Here is a 7,965-nt window from a genome sequence, read left to right on the forward strand (position 1 = left end):
AATCACAATCTCCAGTAAACTCATTAGCCTCTCCACCACCATCTGATGAGATTAACCCAGCTGTGTCTGAAGAGCCTTTGTCTAAGATATTGCCTGGCACTGCATCTGACTCATTACTTAGGGCATAACCTAAGACAGATGCTTTACAGGACATTCCTGAATGTTCTCAGAACACATCCCCACCACCCATTCTTGCTTTCAGACCTATAACTAGATGTAAGTCCCAGGGAGTCCCAAAAAGGGGAGTAAAAAGTGTGACCCAGGAAGAGGTACTCTACGTTCCAAAATAACTGCTTGGCTTTTCTAATATGTACAAACAGAAATGGGAATACAAGTGAGAAAGGCTTTTAAAGGGGAATAGTGCAAGGAACATAAAGTTGGATCAGTCTGAGATTATTGCTATGGGCCCACTAAGCTCAGATTCTTCAATGTTTCAGATCAAGAGGTTAGAAAATAATCTAATGGTTTATTTGGATGGTTCATTGAAGCATGGATTACATGGTGGCCATTACTAAATCGACTTGAAGCCCCAGATCTGCCTTGGTATACTGTAGAAGAAGGTATCCAAAGCCTTAGGGAAATGGTACAGTGGAACCACAGACCCACACATGGAGTGTCCAGAGGACACAACTTTTGCCACAACAGTGGAGAACAAATTTGTGAAGGGAGCCCCACCATCCTTAAAGACTACTGTGATTGCTATTTTAAGTAAGATTTGACAATGGGAATTTTCCTAACTAAATTAAGACACCTAAATACAATGGAGCCGATTGGACCCTGTGGTGGTAGAGGCCAAGTGGCAGCACTCAATCAACAAAGACAAGGTGGGCTTGGTTACCACAATGGCTAGTGGAGTCAAAGCAGTAATCAGAACAGTCTGACTCATATGGACTTATGGAGTTGGAACTTAATCATGATCTCCCTAGGAGTGAAATAGATGGGATATATACTAAATATTTACTTGATCTGTACAAGCAGAAGAATTCTAGGTCAAATGAACAGCAGTCTAACTCAAATTGCCAGAATACAGACTCATGGCCCCTCAATCAATTCCCAGACTTGAGGGACTTTACAGACCCACAATCCACTAGATGAGGAGGCCAGGTCCCTTGATGAAGGATCCCACTGCACTGCCAAAAATCTATACTATTAGTCTTTCTCCCAGCCTTCCCCAAAGAGATCTACAGCCTTTTACGACACTGAATGTTCACTGGGGAAAAGGAAATAATCAGAATTTCTGGGAATTATTGGATAGTGGCTCTGAATTGACTCTTATTTCAGGGCACCCAAAATGTCACTGTGGCCCACCAGTCAGAGTGAGGGCATAAGGAGATCAAGTCATTAATGGAGTCTTAGCTCAGCTTCATGCTACAGTGGGTCCCCAAATCCATCCTGTGGTGATTTCCCCAGTTCCAGAATATGTAATTGGAATAGATACACTCGACAACATTTAGCACACCCACGTTGGAAACCTGAAGTGGAGTAAAGGCTACTATGGTAGGACAAAGAAAAATGGAAGCCATTAGAACTACACCTAGCTAGGAAAATAGTAAGCCCAAAGCAGTACCACATTCATGGAGGGATTGCAGACATTACTGCCACTATCAAAGACTTCAAGGATGCACAGGTGATGATTCTTACCACATTCCTATTCAACTTGCCTATTTAGCCTGTGCAAAAAATAGATGGATCTTGGAGAATAAGAGTGGATCATTATAAACTTAACCAGGTGCTGACCATAATTGCAGCTGCTGTTCCAGATGTGGTTTCATTGCTTGAGCAAACTAATACATCTCCCGGTACCTGGTATGCAGTTAGTGATCTGGCCAATGCATTTTTCTCAATTCTGGTTTTGAATGAAGAGCAGAAGCAGTTTGCATCCAGCTAGTAAGGCCAGTAATACACCTTCACTGTCCTAGATCAGAGGTATATCAACTCGCCAGCCCTATGGCATAATTGAGTCTGCAGGGAACTTTATCACCCTTACTTTCCACAAGATGCCACACTCCTCCATTACATTGATGACATTATGCTGATTGGACCTAGTAAGGAAGCAGTGTTAATGACTCTGGACTTAGAGGTAAAACATTTGCATGCTAGAAGGTGGGAAATTAATGCAACAAAAATTTAGGCCCCTTCCACCTCAGTGAAATATCTAGGGGTCTTGTGGTGTGGGGCATGTCGAGACATTTCTTCTAAAGTGAAAGATAAGTTCTTGCACCTGGCTCCTCCCACAACTAGAAAGGATACACAACAACTTGTGAATCTCTTTGCATTTTGGAGGCAACATATCCCTCATTTGGGTGTGTTACTCTGGCCTATGTATCAAGTGACCTGAAAACTGCTAGTTTGAGTTGGGGCCCAGGACAAAAGAAGGATCTTCAACAGGTTCAGGCAGCTCTGCAAGCTGCACTGCCACTTGGGCCATATAATCCAGTTGATTCAATGGTATTTGAAATGTCAGTGGCAGATAGAGATGTCGCTTGGAGTCTTTGGCAAGCCACTATTGGTGAATCACGGTGCAGACCCTCAGGATTTTGAAGTAAAACCCTGTCATTTTCTGAAGATAACTGCTCTCCTTTTGAGAAACAGCTTTTCGCTTGTTACTGGGCCTTAATAGGGACTGAACATTTAACCATGCTTAGCCATAGACCAAATATTGAATATATAATGGACTGCCAAAAGAACGAACAAATCTGTATTGGAAGAAGTGCAGCCAGAAAGCTCCTTAGAGGCAAGGATGGCGAGAGGTTGTCTTACAAATTTTGAACAAGTTGTCAGGAGGGATGAGTCCCTGGAGAAGGACATCATGCTTCGCAGATTACAGGGTCAGCAGAAAAGAGGAAGATCCTCAACAAGGTGGATTGACACAGTGGCTCCAACAATGAGCTCAAGCATAACAACGATTGTAAGGATGCCGCAGGACCGGGCAGTGTTTCGTTCTGTTGTGCATAGGGTCGCTATGAGTTGGAAATGACTCGACGGCACCTAACAACAACAACAAGCCATAGACCACCAAGTGACCATGTGGCCTGAAGTGCCCATCATGAACTGGATGTTGTCTGACTGACAGAACCATAAAGTCAGACATGCACAGCAACAGTCTGTCATTAAATGGAAGTGGTATATATGAGACTGGGCACAAGCAGGACCTGAAGGTACAACTAACTTGAATGAGAAAGCAGCCCAAACGCCCAGGGTCTCCACTTCTGTCACGTTACCTACCCTCTCCCAGTCTGCACCTACGGACTCATAGGGAGTTCTTTACGATCAGGTGACTAAGGAACAGAAAACTCATGCCTGGTTTACAGACGGTTCTGAACAATATGCAGGCACCACTCAAAAGTGGACAGCTGGCAGCACTGTAGGCCCTTTCTTCCTGAAGGTCAGTGGTGAAGGGTAATTCTCCCAATGGGCAGAACTTCAAGCAGTGCACCAGGCAGTTCATTTTGTTTGGAAGGAGAGATGGCCAAATGTGTGATTCTGTACTGATTAACAAACTGTGGCCAGTGGTTTGGCTGATTGGTCAGGGAATTAGGAGGAACTTCATTGGAAAATAGGAGATAAGGAGGTACAGGGAAGAGGTATGTGGATAGACCTCTCTGAATGGAACAAAGAAGCTAATATATTTGTTTCTGATGTGAATGTTCACCAAAGGGTGCCCTTGGCAGAAGAGTATTTTAACAATCAAGTGCATAGGAAGACACGTTCTGTGGAAACAAGTCACCCTCTTTCTCAGCCACTCGGGTCATTGCCCAGGGGGCTCATGAATGGAGTGGCCATGGTGGCAGGAATGGAGGTTATCCATGGGCTCAGCAATATAGACTTCCACTGACCAAAGCTAACTTGGCTACAGCCACTGCTGAGTGCCCAATCTGCCAGCAGCAGAGACAAACATTGAGTCCATGTTATGCCACCATTCCTCAAGGCGATCAACCAGCATCCTGGTAGCACGTTGATTACATTGGACTGCTTCCATCATGGAAAGGGCAGCACTTTGCTCTTACTAGAATAGACACTTAATCTGAATATGGATTTGCCTTCCCTGCATCCAATGTTTCTGCCAAAACTACCATCTGTGGGCCTACAGAAGGCTTTTCCCACCATCATGGTATCCCACAGCATTGCTTCAAATCAAGGGACTCACTTCACAGCAGCTGATGTACAAAAATGGGCCTTCCCACATGGAATTCACTGACCTTACCATGTTCTCCATCATTCTGAAGTAGCTGGCTTAAGAGAATAATGGAATGGTCTTCTAAAGAAAATTAAAGCACCAGCTAGGGGGCAATATCTTGCAGGGTTGGGACAACATTCTCCAGAAAGTTGTATGTACTCTAAACCAGGGACCAATATATGGTTCTGTTTCTCCCATAGCCAGGATTCATGGGTCCAGGAATCAAGGGGTGGAAATGGGAATGCCACCACTCACTATTACCCCTAGTGACCCACTCATGAAATTTTTGTTTCCTGTCCCCTCAACCTATGCTTTGTTGGTCTAGCGGTCTTAGTTCAAAAGGGAGGAATGCACCCACCAGAAGACACAGCACTGATTCCATTGAACTGGAAGTTAAGAATGCCTCCTGGCCACTCCTCATGTTTCTGGATCAACAGACAAATAAAAGAGTTACTACATTGGCTGCTGTGATTGACCCTGCTTACCATGTGGAAATAAGATTGATGTTACATAGTGGAGGTAATGAAGAGTATGTCTGGAATACACGAGATCCCTTAGGACATCCCTAAGTACTACCATGCCCTGTGATTAAAGTCAACAGAAAACTACAGCAGCCCAATTCAGACATGACTACTAATGGCCCAGACCCTTCAGAAATGAAGATTGAGTCACCCCACCAAGCAAAGAAACACAACCAGCTAAAGTGCTTGCTGAGGGCAAAGGAAATACAAAACAGGTGGTGGAAGAAGGTAGTTCTAAATACCACTCGTAACCATATACCCAGTTGCACAAACAAGGATTGTAATTGTTATGAAACATTCCTTCTTTGTATCTGTATAACAAATTTTTTTGTTTTCTTCATTTATAAAATATAGGATGTAAACTGGTTTTTGATTCTATGCATGTCAGTTATGTTAGGTGTATGTATGACACTGTAATTGTCTTTATTCAGAGATTGTGCATGGTTTAAGGAGATGTGTACAGGTGCCAAGTTGACAATGGGTGGACTGTGATTGGTAAGGCTGTTTTTCAACTTGCCTGGGCCATGATTCTCAGTGAGTTGGCAGTTATCTAATGATGTAGTTTGGCGATTATGTAATGATGTAGTTTTGGCACTTATGTAACGATATAATTTGGCAGTTATATAATTATGTATGTATCCTTCATTTTGTGATATAACGTAATCACTTCCATGATGTGATCTGATATGATCAGCCAACCTAATGTGAGGGTATTTCCTCAAGGATGTGGCCCGCATTCAATATATATAGACGTTCTGGCAAAGCTCTCTGGCTTTTGCTCACTCTTGACCCTGCATCCCACTTGTCATCATCTGACCTCTAATTCTTGGGACTTGAGCCAGCAGCCTGCCATATTGCCTGCCAATCTTGGGGGTTGTCAACCTCTGCAGGCTGTGAGCCAGCAGACTACCGTCTTACCTCCCATCTTGGATTCATCAACCTCCACAGCCTATGAGCCAGCAGCCTACCATCTGACTTGCCAATCTTGAATTCATCAGCCCATGTTGCTATGTGAGCCAGGAGAAGTCTCCAACCTGACACCTGACCCACAGGCTTGGGACTTGCCAGCCTCTTACAACTGCATGAGCCATTTCCTTGAGGTGAATCTCTCTCTCACTCTCTCTCAAGCCCCCCCCCCCGCTTGGTGGCACAGTGGTTAACAGCTATGGCAACTAACGAAAAGGCCGGCAGGTCAAATCCACCAGCCACTCCTTGGAAATCCTATGGGGCACTTCTACTCTATCCTATAGAGCCACTATGACTTGGAATCAACTCAAGAGCAACAGGTTTACTTTTCTAGAGAACCCAGCCTAAGACACCACCCAGGTTCCAATGCCTGCCTTTGCAAGAATCCATTTTCATGATTCTATGGATGACACCAACAGCTCTTTGGACTCTTCATTAGCCTGATGCAGGGTTCTGACCTACTAGGGTTTATAAATATTCCAACAGGTGCAGAGCCACTTTGCAGTTTGCCCTTATCACTAGGGCAGAAGAACTTGGGGGTGAAATTCAATCAATTTTAAGAGGTATTTTCTTTCAACGAATGTTTGTAAACATCTACTGTGTGCCAGGTATACTGCTACGTATTGAGGATCCAGAGGTGCAAAGAGTCTCTGCCCTCTACAAGCTCATATTATACGAGAGATCAGATAAATGAAGTAGGTGTTGTGGATGCTAGAAGTAAAAACAAGCATAATGTACAATAGAGACACAAAAGGGGAAGTTATGACATCCTTGAGTTCACCTCCGAGTACAAGCACTACAGAGAAGATGACACTTAAACTCAGAATTAAGACAAGATGTTCCAAGGCAGGCAAGACTAAGAAAGAAATTTCAGGCAGAGGAAACAGAGACAGCAAATGTAATGAAAGCAGAAAAGAGCATGGAGTGTTGTGGGGATTCGCAAGTACTTGGATCTATACACAGAGCATAGCTGTTAGGAGGAGTTCAGGGAAAAATGCAGGTCAAGGAGGGAGGCAGGAGACCAGATTCAGGGCCATGGCACAAAATTAACCATCACAGATCAGCACCCTGGGTAGCAGAAGAGAGGGGGCAAAAGTTGAGAATGATTCTAGACTGGGATATTGCAAGACAGGTGTGGGTAAAGAAAAGATAAAAGCCAGGTTGAGTCGTGGTGGTGGATCATGGAGGGTAGGCTGAGGGAAGGAGGTGACACCAGCCAAGGATGACAGGAAGAGAGAAGAAGAAGAGGCTTAGAGACCCCAGGTCCTGATTTGTTTGAGAAATAGGGGAAATGAAAGCAAGGGAGAGAAGGAGCAGCAAGGCTAAGCAGAACTAGGTGGAGAGGAGAATGTCAGAAAGGAGGACAGCCAACTTGTGACAAATCCCAGAGTGGAAGGGGACCCCAAGTAGAGAGGAGGAATAGGTGAGAAGGGACTTGTTAGCTAGTTAATTAGTAAATGATTATTATCTTCTCTCAAGCATATCCTGTTGGTGGGAGAGAGAAGGAAACAGCAGGTCAGGTTGAAAGATGGGCGTGACCAGTAGGTTAGTAGGTGACTGTGACCAAGCAGATAGGAGTGAAGGAACGCAATGGAGTGAACCTCAAGGAGGAGATGTAGGGGACATGGCCTAGAAGCGGTACTGGGGATGGAAAGAATACTGACCCCTCTTGCCTCCTGTCTCTTTCAGGCTTCACTGTGTCGAGAGTGAGCAGCTCCCCTACCTTCCAATGGAAGAGGCCACAAGGGGATTGGTGTCCTCCAGAGAGCCAGGGCTGGGAAGGCAGCCCCTGTGCCATGTTGGTTTCTGAGTCCTAAGTGCCCAGCAGTGTGTGACCCCAAGTGGAGGATCCCACACTGGGAGTATGTTTCTCCCTTCCCACTTTATCTGGCCAAAACATTAGTTTCTTTTTCAAGTATCCCATTGAGGCAAGACTCATTCCAGCACCCATAAGGGAACATGTAACTACTGTGGGCCTTAACCAGCCCCACTCCTTCACCTGCTTCCTGTGGGACTTCCCACTAGACAACAAGCTCTTCAAGTCGTCACTCTTCCCTCACTTCCATCTCCACAGTGCACATGTCTCACACCACAGTGAGGGGAGTCACCTCAGAGCAGAAGCTCTCTCTCATTCACACACACACACACACATGCATAAATGCACACAAACACATACACACGTTCTGCAGGTTTACACATACAAGCACAAAAAAATCATATCCATGGACTTCTGAAGGTGGAGCTGATTCTCAGGACCCTTCGGCCTCTTCCCATTCATGACAATGACCCATAGAGAAAATG

The sequence above is a fragment of the Elephas maximus genome, chromosome 3 (assembly GCF_024166365.1).
Source record: "Elephas maximus indicus isolate mEleMax1 chromosome 3, mEleMax1 primary haplotype, whole genome shotgun sequence".
Taxonomy (NCBI): domain Eukaryota; kingdom Metazoa; phylum Chordata; class Mammalia; order Proboscidea; family Elephantidae; genus Elephas; species Elephas maximus.